Consider the following 18,324-nt stretch of genomic DNA (forward strand, 5'->3'; position numbering starts at 1 on the left):
GAAGGCACTACTGTGTGGCATGATGTGATCTGAGGGCACTGCTGTGTGGCATGATGTGAACTGAAGGCACTGCTGTGTGGCATGATGTTAACTGGGGCCACTACTGTGTGTCATGATGTGAACTGTGGTCACTACTGTGTGGCATGATGTGAACTGGAGCCACTACTGTGTGGTATGTTATACACTGGGGCCATTAATGTGTGGCATGATGTGAACTGGGGCCATTAATGTGTGGCATGATGTGAACTGAGGACACTGCTGTGTGGCATGATGTGAACTGAAGGCACTACTGTGTGGCATGATGTGATCTGAGGGCACTGCTGTGTGGCATGATGTGAACTGAAGGCACTACTGTGTGGCATGATGTGATCTGAGGACACTGCTGTGTGGCATGATGTGATCTGAGGGCACTGCTGTGTGGCATGATGTGAACTGAAGGCACTGCTGTGTGGCATGATGTGATCTGAGGACACTGCTGTGTGGCACGATGTGAACTGAGGACACTGCTGTGTGGCATGATGTGAACTGAAGGCACTGCTGTGTGGCATGATGTGATCTGAGGGCACTGTTGTGTGGCATGAACTGAAGGCACTGCTGTGTGGTATGATGTGAACTGGGGCCACTACTGTGTGTCATGATGTGAACTGTGGTCACTACTGTGTGGCATGATGTGAACTGGAGCCACTACTGTGTGGTATGTTATACACTGGGGCCATTAATGTGTGGCATGATGTGAACTGGGGCCACTAATGTGTGGCATGATGTGAACTGAAGGCACTACTGTGTGGCATAATATAAACTGTAGAAATTAGATTAGTTAAAGACTTTGACACCCCTCTCCCCAAATTTATATAAAATTCACTTTGACATGCTGTGTTTTAGCCAGGTAATATGCACGTAGATCGTTCATTGCCCGTAGTCAATTAAAGCACTTTAGGGCTATTATTAAAGTAAATACACTGAATAGCAAAACAGTGAGGAATTAAACATAGTACTAGGCAACATTTTCTTGTCCATCAGCCTTGGTAGAATTATTACTTAATTTAAAAATTACCACAACATGAAAGTGTAACGGGCATATTACTATTTACTTATATTACTTTTCCAAAACTGTAATAAATGAGACAATCACATTTCTTGCTGTATTAGGGAAAAAATCTAGTATAGGAATAAACTCGGCACCTCCGCTGGGGATAAGTAGACCTGCACACAATACTAAGCAGACTCCAAATTATCTCCAAAGCAGCAGCTCCAGGCTAAGCTCTCCCCGCACACTGCCAGACACATCCTCGCACTTCACAGATACAGTTCAGAAATACGAAAGTAAATACTTAACGTTTGTGGTATGGAAGAAGGTATTTACTGTGCACAACTGTCCGTCCCAAGTGTACATCATATATAGCTCAATGCCCACCAGACACTGTACAGCCTACCACATACTGTACAGCCTACCAGATACTGTACAGCTCACCTTATACTGTACAGCCCACCAGATACTGTACAGCCTACCACATACTGTACAGCCCACCAGATACTGTACAGCCCACCACATACTGTACAGCCTACTACATACTGTACAGCTCACCTTATACTGTCCAGTCCATCACATACTGTACAGCCCACCAGACACTGTACAACCCACCATATACTGTACAGCTCACCTTATACTGTACAGCCCACCAGATACTGTACAGCCTACCACATACTGTACAGCTCACCTTATACTGTACAGCTCACCACATACTGTACAGACCACCAGATACTGTACAGCCCACCTTATACTGTACAGCCCACCAAATACTGTACAGCCTACCACATACTGTACAGCTCACTTTATACTGTACAGCTCACCTTATACTGTACAGACCACCAGATACTGTACAGCTCACCTTATACTGTACAGCCCACCACATACTGTACTGCTCACCTTATACTGTACAGACCACCAGATACTGTACAGCTCACCATATACTATACAGCCCACCAGATACTGTACAGCCTACCACATACTGTACAGCCCACCACATACTGTACAGCTCACCTTATACTGTACAGACCACCAGATACTGTACAGCTCACCATATACTGTACAGCCCACCAGATACTGTACAGCCTACCACATACTGTACAGCTCACCTTATACTGTACAGCTCACCACACACTGTACAGACCACCACATACTGTACAGCTCACCTTATACTGTACAGCCCACCACATACTGTACAGCTCACCTTATACTGTCCAGCCCACCACATACTGTACAGCTCACCTTATACTGTACAGACCACCAGATACTGTACAGCTCACCTTATACTGTACAGCCCACCACATACTGTACAGCCTACCACATACTGTACAGCTCACTTTATAGTGTACAGCCCACCACATACTGTACAGCTCATCATATACTGTACAGCCCACCAGATACTGTACAGCCTACCACATACTGTACAGCCCACCACATACTGTACAGCTCACCTTATACTGTACAGACCACCAGATACTGTACAACTCACCATATACTGTACAGCCCACCACATACTGTACAGCTCACCTTATACTGTACAGCCCAATACATACTGTACAGCTCACCTTATACTGTACAGACCACCAGATACTGTACAGCCCACCAGATACTGTACAGCCTACCACATACTGTACAGCCCACCAGATACTGTACAGCCTACCACATACTGTACAGCCCACCAGATACTGTACAGCCTACCACATACTGTACAGCCTACCACATACTGTACAGCTCACTTTATAGTGTACAGCCCACCACATACTGTACAGCCCACCAGATACTGTACAGCCTGCCACATACTGTACAGCCCACCAGATACTGTACAGCCCACCAGATACTGCACAGCTCACCTTATACTGTACAGCCCACCACATACTGTACAGCTCACCTTATACTGTACAGCCCCCCACATACTGTACAGCCCACCAGATACTGTACAGAGCCAACGGACATAGTCAGGAGATACATGGTCTAGGAACCAGGGACACCAGCCTCTAGCCCGGTGGTTGCCAAACTTTTTTGAAACATGGCACCCTATAGTATCGGCATGGCCAAAAGTTTTTGCACAAATTATTAAATGAAGTAAATTGCGCTTACCTGTCATTCCTAGGTTCCTAGGTTCAGTAGTTGAGGACAGGGTTGCTCTTCTGCTTGTCCGTGTACTTTATACTATAGTTAGTAGTCACCAGTACTGGTTTTGCCTATCACATGGACCATAAGTAATTTTATTTGGTTCTGGAACACCAACCTGAGGCACCCCTACAACTTCCCCGCGGCACCCCAGGGTGCAACGACACCCAGTTTGGGAACGACTACTCTAGCCTATAATATGCAATCCTATACTACGCAGTCATCCTAAAGCTTCAGAATGCATCCGTACAGCCAGGGGCAGATTAAGAAATGGTGGGGCCCGTGTGCAACAGGCTCCCCACCATGAAGTGGGCCCTCAGTACCCGATAAAATGTGCCTCCCGCGCTGTGCTACCGCTCCCTATGCTACTCCCATCTTTCCGGTGGTAAGTTTGGAAAGCTGGTGCATGCACTGAGGAGAGCAAAGATTCTGGCACAGTGTCTTTGCTAGCTCCTGTGTGGTGCCCCCTTCCTGAATATATCATTAACAAAATGGCGGCGTGCGAGGAGCATTGTGTGCCTCCGTGCTGTACAATAGTCGGTCCTGGGTGGTGTGTGGTGTGTGGGTCCCCTTCACACCCTGCACCCATGATAGATACGGCAATGCATACTGCTCACATTTTATTTGGTGGCAATCTGAGGCTACATTATATGAGGAGAGGAGGGGTCCCACATTCAGGCCCTCATTCAGAGGCGGTCGGAGGATGCAAGCGGTCGCTCAGAAACTGGGCAGCTGCTTGCATCCTGACCGGCCGCCTCTGTTTCGGTCATTAGGCTGTGGGTTAACACCCACAGCTCTAACGACCGCTAGGGTGATGGTCACGATGGTCATTGACATTGCGATGGTCAATCAACATCGACAGCTCGCCCCCTTTGGAAAGAGACCCGCTACGACCGGCGCTGTCGGTCGTAGCGGGTCTCACGCATGCGCACGAATTCTGCGGCGTTGTACGCAAACGCTGGATTTGCAAAGTCGCATGTGGGCGTCTCAATACGTTCCTCCGCGTCTGCAACATTTGCGTATTTTCTCACAGCAGCTGCGGACGGCCCTAGGCCCAGAGTTCCTAATAGCACATCAGAGAAACCTTGTAGAAGAGATGGGAGGATAACGGCTCCGCCAAAGATCTCCTTCATTACAAGAACATGCAGAGCACACGCACTGGGCAAGCCAAGTCCTGTATTACCGCCATCATGAAGAATGCCGCTAGGTCATTAATCACTTCTTTATGCCCATTGCGATCAGGAACGCACAAGTACCATGAAGAATTACAAAATGCTGTATGATGCCGCTGCTATCTCCATCACAAGTGATGACTACATGTATGGGGTATGCTGTTTGCTTATGGGAAAGCTGACAAAACCGTAATTCAGTTGCCCTGCCTGAGACACTCACACGACCCCTCCCCCACCAACATCTGGAACTCACATGTACCCCAGTATGGGCAGAGGATGGTGAGCAGTGACCTGTGGGCCTGATTCAGAGCCGGACGCTATTTGCGCTCGCTCGTCCAGAAAAAGGGACTGGCTATTTAAATTAACCGTTCGCTCTTTGCGGTCTGTTCACGCCCCTATGTCTGAACGAGCTAACAAAACATGCGAACGTAATTTTGAAAAAAAAGGCCACCTGGCCGCTCGCATCATACATCATGTCCGCTATTTCTTAGATTAATCGAGTACAGCGGACGGCGTATGAACTGCTCGCTATTCTTGTGGTTGGTTTTTCCTACCACAATCATGGGAGCAGTTCTGACTATAAAATAACCAAGTGACGTGGTCGATGACACTGCTTTAGTAATTATGCACACCCTTAAAACGCCCGTTTTGACCGTTTGGCACGCCTGCGTTCGGATCTCCACTCCCCGTTTTAATGCACCTTCCCCTGTTACCACCCACATACGCCTCCAACTGTCACTCAAAATAGCAGGCATTCGCTATTTAGCGAGCACACGATTTTCGGCCGCACTGACTGGTTCACGCATGCGTATTAAAATCCGTACGCATGCGCAGTTGTGCGAACATCGGTCGGAACGAACGAGCGGCCGCTTACGAGCGGCTCTGAATCAGGCCCTGTATCTCTCACTTCACTCTCTGATATCTTGCAAAAACGTCTCCCATTCAGTTCAGCAAGTGGAATGTAATCATGAAGTTGACATACATAATGTTGACCACAGAACGTCGACAGTCACGTCGTCAACATGTTTAAGATGTTGACATTATAAATGTCAACTGTGGAGAGAATGTCAACATTGCAACATCACAAAGAAAACCTTCCAACTCAAATGCAGATGGAACCATTGATGGTGACCATCGCTGGATACCCCCACCATGGCCATTGCTACACATGGAGCTCCCCTGTCTGCTGTAGGGATAGTCATCGATAGTCAACTGCTGATGGTTTTGCCATCGATGGCAGAGATAGATAGGTTCTCCACCATCAATGGCAGGCTAGAAACCAATGTTTTTTTCCCCTCCCCAATGGCATGGAGCTTGTCCTGCTAAGTCCCACTCTTAATGCTGATTGGCTCCTGTAGCCCCTCCAGCAGCGGTGGCCATCGAGGGGTGCAAACCATTGATGGTTTATCATAGATGATTTTGTACCATTGATGGTAATCGGCAATGGAACCATTGATGTGACCATCAATGGCCATACCAAGTCTGCTGCCCTCACTGCTCTGGGGTTTCCCAGTCTCCAAACACACAGATTTGTTAGGCTCCACCCCCTTTTCACAGTAGCCTTCTGGAAGATGTAGTTTCTCTCCCTGGACATAGGGCCTGATTCACAGAAGGGCGCTAATGCGATCGCATCGGCTAATTCACACAGAAAGCAGATGTGAAAATATTGTAATCGCTCCAAAGCTTACCCGAGCATAAGAACGCCCACCGCTGCCTTCTCAGCTGCGTCATATGCCGCGTACAAGCGTAAATATTGGTTACATCGACGCACATGGTAAGACACACCTGCGTTTTTCTGACCACCCCCCTGTTACCTCCCCCAAACGCTGACTATCTGTCACTCACTTTGCGAATGGCTTTTCTGTGTGTGCGGAATCGCAAGACAAACGCAGTGTGTGTGCAGTACGGCTTGTACACAAATGCAATGGTAAATAATCGCTCCATAAAAATCGTCATTGCGTCCGTCTCTGAATCAGGCCCAGCGTCCATCTCGCTTCTTACTGAGACAAAGTAGGAGCCATTGGGGTTACATTGCAGGTGTGCCAGTGCGTTGGGACGGCATTGCAGGGCCGTGTATAAATTATCCACTGCGATACCATACACAGCCTGAGGACCCATAGTGTGCGCAGAAGTAAGCAATTCCTGAGTGAGGTCTGACCTGCCTTATCTGTGCGTGTGGGTCCGATGTTACTCGATGTTACCGAGTATTTTGCTATGTTGCCCAAGTATACGGATGTGTGTAAGGGGAAGTGGGCGTCCTTATGGTAAGCTGTGATCGTAATGCGATTGCAAACATTTACCTATCCCCGCTAATAATAGCAACTGCGGTGTGTGCGTTCAAGCAGAATAGCGATCCTTGCTGAATCAGGCCCTCAGTACATCTAGGTAATTCCACCCCTGCGCTGGCCAAGGGCCTTATTCAGCTTCAGACGGAATTGCTAAGCTGCTCGCATCATGCTTCCTGCTGCATTACTTATCTGAGCTGCGTTGTACAACGCAGCATCGGATAATCTGCGGAACATCGGCCGGCTAAGGTGACCCATGGGGTCATGGACGCCGCAGATGAGAGAAAGAAGCCAGGAAATCTCTGTCAACCGACGGAAATCCTGGCCTCTTCCCTCCCTCCCAATGGCGGAGGCATGCCTCCGTTTCGGGAAACTGAGGCCATCGACGCCACCACCCCGCCCACAAACGGCAGCAGATGGACAATCACTGACAGTCTGCTGCTGGTCTGCGTACGTATATGCAGGACAGGTACTGCATTTGCCCATGCGTAGTACTGGTCAGGCCCAAGTCTCAGCTGGTAGCGCCTCTGGCAGGTTGAGCCCACACTGTTCCCGCGCATCAGATCTCTCACTCAAAGGTTTCTTTGGCAATGAACATACTCTTATTTTTTTTATAAATTTCTCCTTGTTTTATTTGTATTAATAAAGTTATCTGTATATAGTACTATGAGCCTGATTCAGAGCCGGACGTTCTGAAAGAGCGCTCGCTTTGAATCGGGGTGTTTTGGGGGTTTTTTTGGAGCGGCCTCCTGGCCGCTCGCATAGCTGTGGGTGACCACCAACAGCTATAGCAAGCGGCCAGATTGATGGTCGCGATGGTCAAGACCATCGCGACCATCGGGCTTGCGACGAGACCCTTGTGGTAGGGTTTCCTGGCCTCAAGCCCCAGAGAGCTTCTGGCTCTAATAGAGCCGGAAGCTCTCCCACTGACATCACTGGTGATGTCAGTGGGGCCGCCCACAAACGGCAGGCGTTCGCTTGGGAACGCCTCCGTTTGTGAAGCCACCCCCCGGCCACGCCAACCAAACGGGGCGAGCTGTCACTCGCCATCGACAGGTCGCCCCCTTTGGTGCGAGACCCGGAGCAACGGAGCAGCTGTCTCTAGCCGGGTCTCGCGCAAGCGCATGGCGGAGCCGGCTCCGTCGTGCACATGCCCAGTGGGCAAACATGGACCCGGTTGCGAGCGCTCAGCGCTTGTGACCGGGTCTGAATCAGGCCCTATGTACCTTCACACCGGGGGCTCGGTTACTGGCAAAAGATACCCCTGGAGACAGGCATATCCAGAAATGCAGCCTACTCAGAATAGACTGCGACAAGTGTTTCACACTTAGGTTTGGGCGCCATTCCTGGCACACGCCCGATCTGTCCCAGGCGCAGGATGCCGCAAATGTAACTTATTCAAATAACTCTGAATTCTCCTTTGTTTTATTACACATGCACAGAGCAGGACCAACATCCAACGCTGAATATGAGGCCCTATGAATCTTTCTCGATGCTAGGAAATGAATGATTGTGTCACTTTTCTAAGGAATACGGGCAGGAATTCATAACAGTGAACTTGTTTGGACAAAAGTTTATAGAAAGGTTGTTATATTGCAGATCTATCAGAATACGTTTCCTCTTTCTAATCTATTGACTTAATCAAGAAATAATTTCCAGTAAATGTAAATGAACCTTTCACTGTCCGCTGGGGGAATGCCGCAGCATTCCACGGTGCCTCAGCATTCCGCGGTGCCTCTTATGGATGAAGGATGTGGCTTGTCTGTTGGAGAAGAGCCATAGACATCGCTTCAAAGCCAAAACTTTCACTGCAGCTCTGGATGTGATCAGTCAGACGTGTTACTACGTGCCCTGGCCTCTACTTCCACCGGCTCAGCGCTGATCTCTGTAAGAGGGATCGGAATACCGAGACTTTGTGCTACAGACCGAAATACAAATACTGTGATTTCTGGTATATAACATTTACTGTTCAATATTTAGTAAGGATGTTGTATGTGGAGGGGGAGGGGGGGTAGTTAAGGGTCCATGCTCTGCGTTTCAGAGTGACCGGGGTCTGTGCATATGCCATGAAGCTCCATTTGGGACTCGCAGTACAGGATCTCAGATAACTGTGGCTGCAAGTAGTCTGGGTACTAAGTACTCAGGGTTGCTGGGGGGGCCTGGTGGGGGCCCGAGACTGCTGCTCCTCACTCTTAGTCCTGTCAGCAACAGCAGCGCAGTGAGTACAGGGAGGCTGCTGCCTGCACCTAATGGGAAGTGATTGCACTGACTGCTCCCCTCCCCCGGATCTGCACCTGGCTGGGGTGGCACAATGGCGCCCCCCTGTGGAACGCATGGCGTTGCCTTCTTACATTAGGCCACGCCTCCTTGCCAGTACCTGGGCCCGACCAGGCTCTATATTGCCCTGGGTCTATCTACGGCAGTGGTGGTTATGTATATTGACCTCTGACAAGCAGGATAGTCTATAGGGAATCGGTATGTAATGTCGGCGGCTGTTTAGCGACCGGATCAAATACCGGCAGCTGCAGCCCGATGGGTCGGAATCCCGACAGCATCTGGTAAGTAGTCTAACCCTCCCCTCTCCCCCCAAAAACCTCCCTTAGGGGTGCCTAACTGTAACCTCCCCCCATAAGTGCCTAAACCTAACCCCCCTTCCCCACACCCTAAACCTAACCCTCCCGGGGGGTGGTGCCTAACCCTAACCCCCCCTAGTGGTGCCTAGCCCTAACCTCCCCTTTCCCTACCCTAACCCTCCCGGGGGGTGCCTACAGCTAACCCTCCCCCCTGCCCCGGGGATACATGCTGAGACACCCGGCTTTCCTTTGTTCTGTAAGCCAGGTGTTGGGATTTAGTAGTGGGGCTAATGATAGGATAGGCGTCGGGATTTCGAGGCCTATCTTTAGTCCCATGTCGGGATGTGGCTGTCGGGATATCGGTGGGTGTGATAGCATTCTAATTACATCCTCTATAGAACAAGTGCAGCAGGAACAGGCCATGCAATAAGCTGGTACTATTACAATGTAGCAGGTCACATGACATAGGCCCGTATTCAATTTGAAGCGTTAAGTCCGGATCCGTGTTAAGTTACCGCCGATGACGTCATTATCGCCTGTTTTGATTTTACCCCGTATTCAATTTGAAAGACTTTCCGCCTAGGCGGAAAGTAAATGCAATGTAATAGGCGGTAAAGTATCACCTGTGAATAGCAGGCGGAAAAAAGTGCAGATTTGGGGTTTTGGGGTGCAACGTTTCGGGAACCCCCATGCAGCCTTCAGACAGTCCCTCATAGGTAAACTGTGTCAAAAAAAAAAAAAAAAAAACTTAAGGACACCCCAAAAATTTACTTTGAAAAAGGGGGCAAAAAAAATGTTGGGGTACAAACTTAAAAACTAGCGAACTTGACTCTGGGGGGGTCCCCAAGTATGCCCCAAGTGTTTTTTTGATTGCAGGTGTTTGCGGCAGGTGGATTTTTCATGATTTTTCAACTTCACTTTTTCAACTTTAAATATTCTGACCCCCATTTTCAAGTACCCCAAATTTGCTGGTATAACTTTTCTGGAAAAAATACTCCTAAATACTATTCTGCATCAGGTATAGAAAAACGCTATTTAGCAGCTATTGAGCCCATTTAAAAACACCAAATACCTTCAGCAAGCCAAATCGAGGGGTACCATAGTGAACCCCCATGTCAAAGCATCATTTGGGGAGTATCAGGCTGATTTCCCCAAAACTGACAGTACTTTCCGCTTGTTAAAGTATCGCCGGGTCCTGTTTACGCGTACTTTCAAATTGAATATGGGGTAAAGCGTGCACGCGCGCAATACTTTTCCACCTCCAAAACAGGCGAAGTCTGCGTTAAGTCCGGGCCGCGTTAACTTAACGCGGCTTGGCTCAAATTGATTACGGCTCTTAGGGTTGCTATAATATCCTTTTGATCAGAGACACATATGAATTACACAGGTTCTGTGGCTGATTAAAGCCGGGTGTAAAGCAGACTTTATATAAGACAGCCACAGAACCTGTGTAATTCATATGGGTCTCTTTACTTTAACATAATAGCGCAAAAACAGGAACTATGCAGTCTTACATTAAACACCTCAAACATCTCCTTGTGTACAGGTATGTTCTCACTGACACCCACTCTATCATGGAGGACAATTAGTGATGTATCATAACCTTGGCTATAGAGTTTATACAGACAGACCGATGAATCCAGGCATCACGGAGACTCTTCTCACTGTGGACAAAACCATCAGAAACATTTTATGTCTTTGGGTCCTTTTCTAGCATGTAACTGTCGCCTACTGTGCATCCAGATAGGTGTCCTATTTATTGCTGTGGCACTGCCTGACTAATATTCAATAGATACTGGTAGGAAGTGATCGGAACCTGCTCATGAATATTAATATAGTCCACTGGGACTGATGGGGCATTAGAAGTAAAATGGTCGTACATTAATAAAAAGAAACATGCTCAGAAATGTGCGTGTACCCCCAATGTTTTGGCTACCATCAAGTGTTTTGGTTTTGGAACTGGATTTCTTTAAACATTTATGAAATCAGCCAAAGTCTGGCAATTTGGGACTGTTTTGTTCCTACAGTATCATTAACTTCAATAACATTCATTTCCAGCTCATTTTGACCACCTCACAGCTTACAATATTCTTTCCAGTTGTCATCCATATTGGCCAAAGTCTGCAGTGAGCTGACTAGCGAAACTAAGCGATAGAGCAGGGGCACAAGCACACAGTTTAAAAAAGAATATAGCATATCTAGGAAACTTAGTGGCACTGTAGTGGGATTAAAGTTTAATATAAAATATGTTTTCATTAATTGAGAACTAGATCAGAGGCCCAAGGTCAGCACAGGTAAATGGATGTGGAGTACTGTTTAGTGGAAGCCAGGTAAAGTATTGATTAGAAGATAACAAAGCAGAGTATTAGAGATGTATTTATTATATTTAAGTAGATTTTGGCCGATGTATCAATTTTGTGTTTCAGGGTCTAAATTACACATTTACTAACAGATTATTTTTTTACATTTATTATTTTTTAAACAATGTCAAAAAAATCATCTCTAAGTGAATGTGTGATTTAGACCTTGAAATACAATATCGACCATAATCAAACAAAACTCAACCCGAATCGACTTTCAGTAAATATACCCCTTAAGTCACGCATTTACTAACATGATTTTTGACATTGTTTAAAAAAATTATGACAAAAATCATCTGTTAGTAAAGTATAATTTTAGACCCTGAAATACAAAATTGACCAAAAATCGACCAAAAATTAGACCAAAATCGACCTTTAGTAAATATACCACTATCTCTCAGATAAATACTAGTGTGACAAGTTGTCTAAAGGAATCTCAGAGGATCTCACATGTCTCACGAGTGTCCAAAGTCATCATATCAATTCCAGACTTGACGCCTATGTGACAGACACACCCAGCACGATGGCCGAGGATCTTAAACAAAATGGAATCCCTGTGTACGATGCCGATACGTTCATAGGAAAAGTAAAGAAGGTGGATGCACAGCTCCAAGCTTCATGTTGGTCATGATGCATCAGGAGGTTATCAAGAGAGCACCTAGGAAAAACAGATATACAGGTCAATAACATTTTTGTAAATAAATATAGAAGCAAAACAATAGGAAACACAGCTCCAGTTTGTTGGTAATGGCACTAGGTACAACCAAAATACCTGGCGCTAATCAAGCAGGGGTATCAGACACCAGTACAGCAGTAAAAAAGAGGTATTACCAATCTCACTAATATAAACCATACAAATTGTGAAAAATTGCGCTCTAATGTAAATGCAGGGACATATTGTACAAACAATAAATGGATATAGAATAATTTAATAATCTAAAAATAAATTACAAAACATATAACAAATAAGGAATACAATAAAAATGGAATCGGTATGAATCAAATCCCAACAGTGGCTGGCCGACAGAGGAGGAAATCCCGATCGTCCCTAGGTAAGTATAAACTAACCTATTTTTCCCCCTAACCCTCCCTTAGGGGAGCCTAACCCTAACCTCCCCCCCCTGTGCCTAACCCTAATCCCCCCTCTAAGTGCCTAAACCTAAACTCCCCCTTCCCCGCCGCCTAAACCGCAGTCTCCCGGGGGGGTGCCTAACCCTAACCTCCCCCCAAGGGTGCCTAACCCTCCCTCCCCCTAGCCTAACCCTTACCTCCCGGGGGGGTGCCTAACCCTAAATCCCCCCTGGGAGCCCTAAACCTAAACCCCCTTACCTGCGGCTGTCCGCTGCGGCGCCCGGCATCCACACGATCGGGATGCCGGGTGCCGGTCTCCCAGTGTCGGTAAAATGACAGGCGTCTAGATTTAGACGCCTGTCATTCGTCCATCGTCGGGATTAAATTGTCTGGAAGCCGGCGGTCGGCATTCCGTCCGCCGGCTTCCTAAATGTATACCATAAAAACAAATGTAGGTATAAATACATATACATCAACAATTAAAGAACTATTCTGTCATGAATAATGTGTAGAACATATAGGAATAGCATAAAGGTATCAAGCCACAGGTGGAGTTGATCAGGCTCCTAGAGATTGTATTTCTATGGGCAGATACAAATTGCAACATAGAAACTAATTGCAAACACAAAGCAGCTGTTATGTATCAAAAATAGAATGAATGTTTAAAATATGTGGTTAGAAAAATAAGATTCCTGGGTGAATAAGTTCAGGTAGCTGTAGTTGGTACCAATACGCTCTGTGTATTTGAATTATAGTAAGGTGCCCATCACAATAATGAGTAATGTGGAATAAGTCAGGGACTTGGCAATCAGTAGTGCTCCAGCCGTGTGATGAAGCAGTCCAGTTGTAATATTAGGTATTTGTACCTCTTGGGTGCAGACAATGTGTCGGGGATAATACTGGCTGCCTGTGGGCAGTATAGTCTGAGAATGACAGTACTTAGGAGCTGTGTGTATTTTGGATGGCACTCACGGGCGGCTTCTGTTCCTGAGCAGCGGATAGGCAGACAGTGATGGCAGCAGCCCAGCTATAGGCAGCGACTGGTGGCAGCTCCGGGACAGAGACTGATCCCCGTCCCTGTGTTGTACCAACGGGACGGCTGAAGACCGCTGATGTAACACACCGCTTTTAACTCCGTGAGACTAGGTAATAATGTTTACATGGTGTATTTCAATTTAAAATCCGTACCTTAACAGCCACATATCTGCTCTTATTTCTCATGTATGTCTGTATGTATGTATGTCTGTATGCCTATGTATGTCTATCTCTATGTATTTCTGTATGTCTGTATGTCTATGTATGTCTATCTCTATGTATATATGTCTGTATGTCTGTATGCCTATGTATGTCTATCTCTATGTCTGTATGTCTGTATGCCTATGTATGTCTATCTCTATGTATGTATGTCTGTATGCCTATGTATGTCTATCTCTATGTATGTATGTCTGTCTGTATGTCTGTATGCCTATCTCTATGTATGTATGTCTGTATGTCTGTATGCCTATGTATGTCTATCTCTATGTCTGTATGTCTGTATGCCTATGTATGTCTATCTCTATGTATGTATGTCTGTATGCCTATGTATGTCTATCTCTATGTATGTATGTCTGTATGCCTATGTATGTCTATCTCTATGTATGTATGTCTGTATGTCTGTATGCCTATGTATGTCTATCTCTATGTATGTATGTCTGTATATCTGTATGCCTATGTATGTCTATCTCTATGTATGTATGTATGTATGTATGTCTATCTCTATGTATGTATGTAAGTCTGTATGCCTATGTATGTCTATCTCTATGTATGTATGTCTGTATGCCTATGTATGTCTATCTCTATGTATGTATGTCTGTATGTCTGTATGCCTATGTATGTCTATCTCTATGTATGTATGTATGTCTGTATGTCTGTATGCCTATGTATGTCTATCTCTATGTATGTATGTCTGTATGCCTATGTATGTCTATCTCTATGTATGTATGTATGTCTGTATGTCTGTATGCCTATGTATGTCTATCTCTATGTATGTATGTCTGTATGTCTGTATGCCTATGTATGTCTATCTCTATGTATGTATGTATGTATGTATGTATGTCTGTATGCCTATGTATGTCTATCTCTATGTATGTATGTCTGTATGTCTGTATGCCTATGTATATCTATCTCTATGTATGTATGTCTGTATGTCTGTATGCCTATGTATGTCTATCTCTATGTATGTATGTCTGTATGCCTATGTATGTCTATCTCTATGTATGTATGTATGTCTGTATGCCTATGTATGTCTATCTCTATGTATGTATGTCTGTATGTATGTAAGAGGGTTGTTCAAAAAGTAATGCCTAAATGCTCATACCGGTAACTCTGAAATACTATGCAATTTTTTTTTAAACTTTGTCAGTTTGTAGTTTAATAAGTCTGCTAGCTATATATGTAGTTTTGTTTAGGTAGTCCAAGAAATACCATAGAATCCAAGATGAAACAAAGATAAATCATTGAATTTCTGGACAAAGAAGGCTGCAGTGCTACAGAAATCCACAGAAGACTGAAAAACGTGTATGGTGAGCGTACAAATGACTATAGCAATGTTAGAAGGTGGATGAAGTGTTATCAATCGGGAGAATCGTCCGTGTGAGACAAATCTCGTGGTGGCAGACCATCAACTGCAGTGACAGCAGAGAACCGAAACAAATTCGATGCCATGATTCAGAGAGACCATTGTGTGACCATCTGAGATATCAGTGATGAACTGGAATGTAACTGTGGCACTGTAGAAACACTAATCAATGATTTGGGATATCGTAAAGTGTGTGCTAAATGGGTTCCAAAGCAATTAACCAGGGATCATAAGGCCCAGAGGGTGGAAGTGTGCAATGACCTTTTGACCAACTTTGAAGCCAACCCTGAGATGTTTTTGGGAAAATGTCATTACAGGAGATGAGAACTGGGTATTCCTTTATGACCCAGAAACAAAGGCCCAATCAAAATAATGGAAACACCCAAGTTCACCTAGGCCAAAAAAGTTTAAATCACAGCGATCCGTAAACAAAGTCATGGCCACATTCTTCTGGGATTGCCGAGGTGTTATTCTCATTGATTACTTGGAACCAAACCAATCAATCAACAGTGATCGATACATTATTACACTTAAGAAGCTGAAAGAAGCCATCCACAAAAAAAGTCAACAATTCCACTGTCAAATGTCATCTTACACCACAACAATGCCAGACCTCACACTTCGATGGCAACATCTGCGGCCATTGCCAAAATGGAGTGGGCAATAATGCCACATCCACCATACAGTCCTGATTTGGCCCCTTTTGACTTTCATCTGTTTGGCCCTCTCAAATACTGTCTCCAGGGTCAACATTTTGAAGACATAGAGGTTGGTAAAATTGCCATATGTTCCTGGGTAAAACACCAACCACTGGAAATTTTCCAAAGTGGATTCACAGCTTGGGTTGAGAGGTGTTTGAGGGAAGATGGTGATTTTGTTTGAGTAGAGCCATTCTGTTACTAAGACTTCAAAGTATTTTACTGCAAATTTTCAAATAATAAAATTTGATTTGTGAGCATTTAGGCCAGGGGTTCCCAACCACGGTCCTCAAGGCACACTAACAGTCCAGGTATGTCCACTCACAGCTATTGCGAGTGGCCATGATGATGGTCGCGATGGTCAAGACCATCGCGACCATCGGGCTTGCGACGAGACCCTTGTGGTAGGGTCTCGTGGCCGCAAGCCCCAGAGAGCTTCTGGCTCTAATAGAGCCGGAAGCTCTCCCACTGACATGACTGGTGATGTCAGTGGGTCACCCACAAACGGCAGGCGTTCGCTTGGGAATGCCTCCGTTTGTGAAGCCACCCCCGGCCATGCCTACCAAACAGGGCGAGCTGTCAATCACCATCGACAGTTCGCCCCCTTTGGTGCGATACCCGGAGAGATGGTACACCTGTCGCTAGCCGGGTCTCACGCATGCGCACGACAGAGCCGGCTCCGTCGTGCGCATGCCCAGTGGGCAAACATCGACCCGGTTGCGAGCGCTCAGCACTTGCGACCGGGTCTGAATCAGGCCCTCTGTTTGATTTGCCATTCAGTTTTTATATTGGAGATTTACTAAAGCCAAAATCGAATGTCAAATCGAACAGAAAAGGAATTTGACTCAAAATCGAATACAGGCAAAATAGGATCCCTTCATTTACTAACATGCGATTTGCAAATCGAACGTAAATCGAACTCAAAATTGAACTTCAAATCCCCAAATGAATAGAGACAGTCGATTTGTGCTTCTAAACACCATTCTGTTGGCAGGAAATTGATTGTGATGCCTTTAAAAGTTCCCAAAAACATGTGGGGCTTAGTCTGGCTGTAGGAATAATGGCTGCTCAGGGCGATGCTATGCTGCGCACTTACTTGCAGTATCAGGGGCATAACTAGCTCTTTGGGGGCCCCATAGCAAAGGTGCACACCACCACCCCCTCCAGCCAGGCAAACAAAGAATTTTTTTTTTCAATTATATGTATATGCACATGCATACAGTATATGTATATATATATATATATATATATACAGAGCCGTAACTAGACTTTTTGGTGCCCTGTTTCAGAAAGACCATTGGCGCCCCCCTCATTTTTCAAAGGGACATAATGCACCCAAAAAAGGGCCATGGCCTCATGGGGAAGGGCCAGGGAAAAGATAGGGGAGGCCAGGAGATGCTGGGGATAAATAGGGACATAATATAGTGCACCTGAGAGAGGTCCAAGGCCTCGTGGGGAAGGGCCAGGGAAGAGATAGGGGAGGCAAGGAGATGCTGGGGATAAATAGGGACATAATATAGTGCACCTGAGAGAGGGCCATGGCCTCATGGGGAAGGGCCAGGGAAGAGATAGGGGAGGCCAGGAGATGCTGGGGATAAATAGGGACATAATATAGTGCACCTGAGAGAGGGCCATGGCCTCATGGGGAAGGGCCAGGGAAGAGATAGGGGAGGCCAGGAGATGCTGGGGATGAAATAAGAGGAAGCTACAAGTGAGAATGATAATAAACAGAAATTTGACAGGCCCAAACAGCGCCCCCTGACCTGTGGTGCCCTGTGCGATGGCACCGGCCGCACTACCCTAGCTACAGCCCTGTATATATATATATATATATATATACAGGGCTGTATATATATATATATATATATATATATATATATATACAGGGCCGTAGCTAGGGTAGTGGAGTAGTGATATATATATATCACTACTCCAGGACTGTATCACATGAAGATTCACATCTAGTTTTTCAAAGAAGAAGTCTCCCTAAAAGAAGCTCATTCAGAATATTATCCTGGAAAAGAACATCCTCATACTAAAGGACTGATTTGTGGACAGATCTATTAAGAAGTTTATCATGTGCACTAAGTGCATCTAAAACGAAGTCTCCCAAAAAGACGCTCTCCTTCTGAATCTCATCATATTACCATCTACTTCTGGATACAAATTTTTCCAATTAATTGAACTAATGGATAGAACCAATAAAAACATTTTTTTTATTTTGAAATGCACCACACCTCTATTACCTCCTGCTCCTAAAAGACATATATACATTCCTTTTATAAACTACTAACATACATTATCCCATACATATTTGTGAATATAATATATATTTATATGTTTCATGTATGGCTCACTAATGTATTTAATAATATTACCTCATACATGTTG

The sequence above is a fragment of the Taudactylus pleione genome, unplaced genomic scaffold (assembly GCF_031769625.1).
Source record: "Taudactylus pleione unplaced genomic scaffold, aTauple2 ptg000486l, whole genome shotgun sequence".
Lineage (NCBI taxonomy): Eukaryota > Metazoa > Chordata > Amphibia > Anura > Myobatrachidae > Taudactylus > Taudactylus pleione.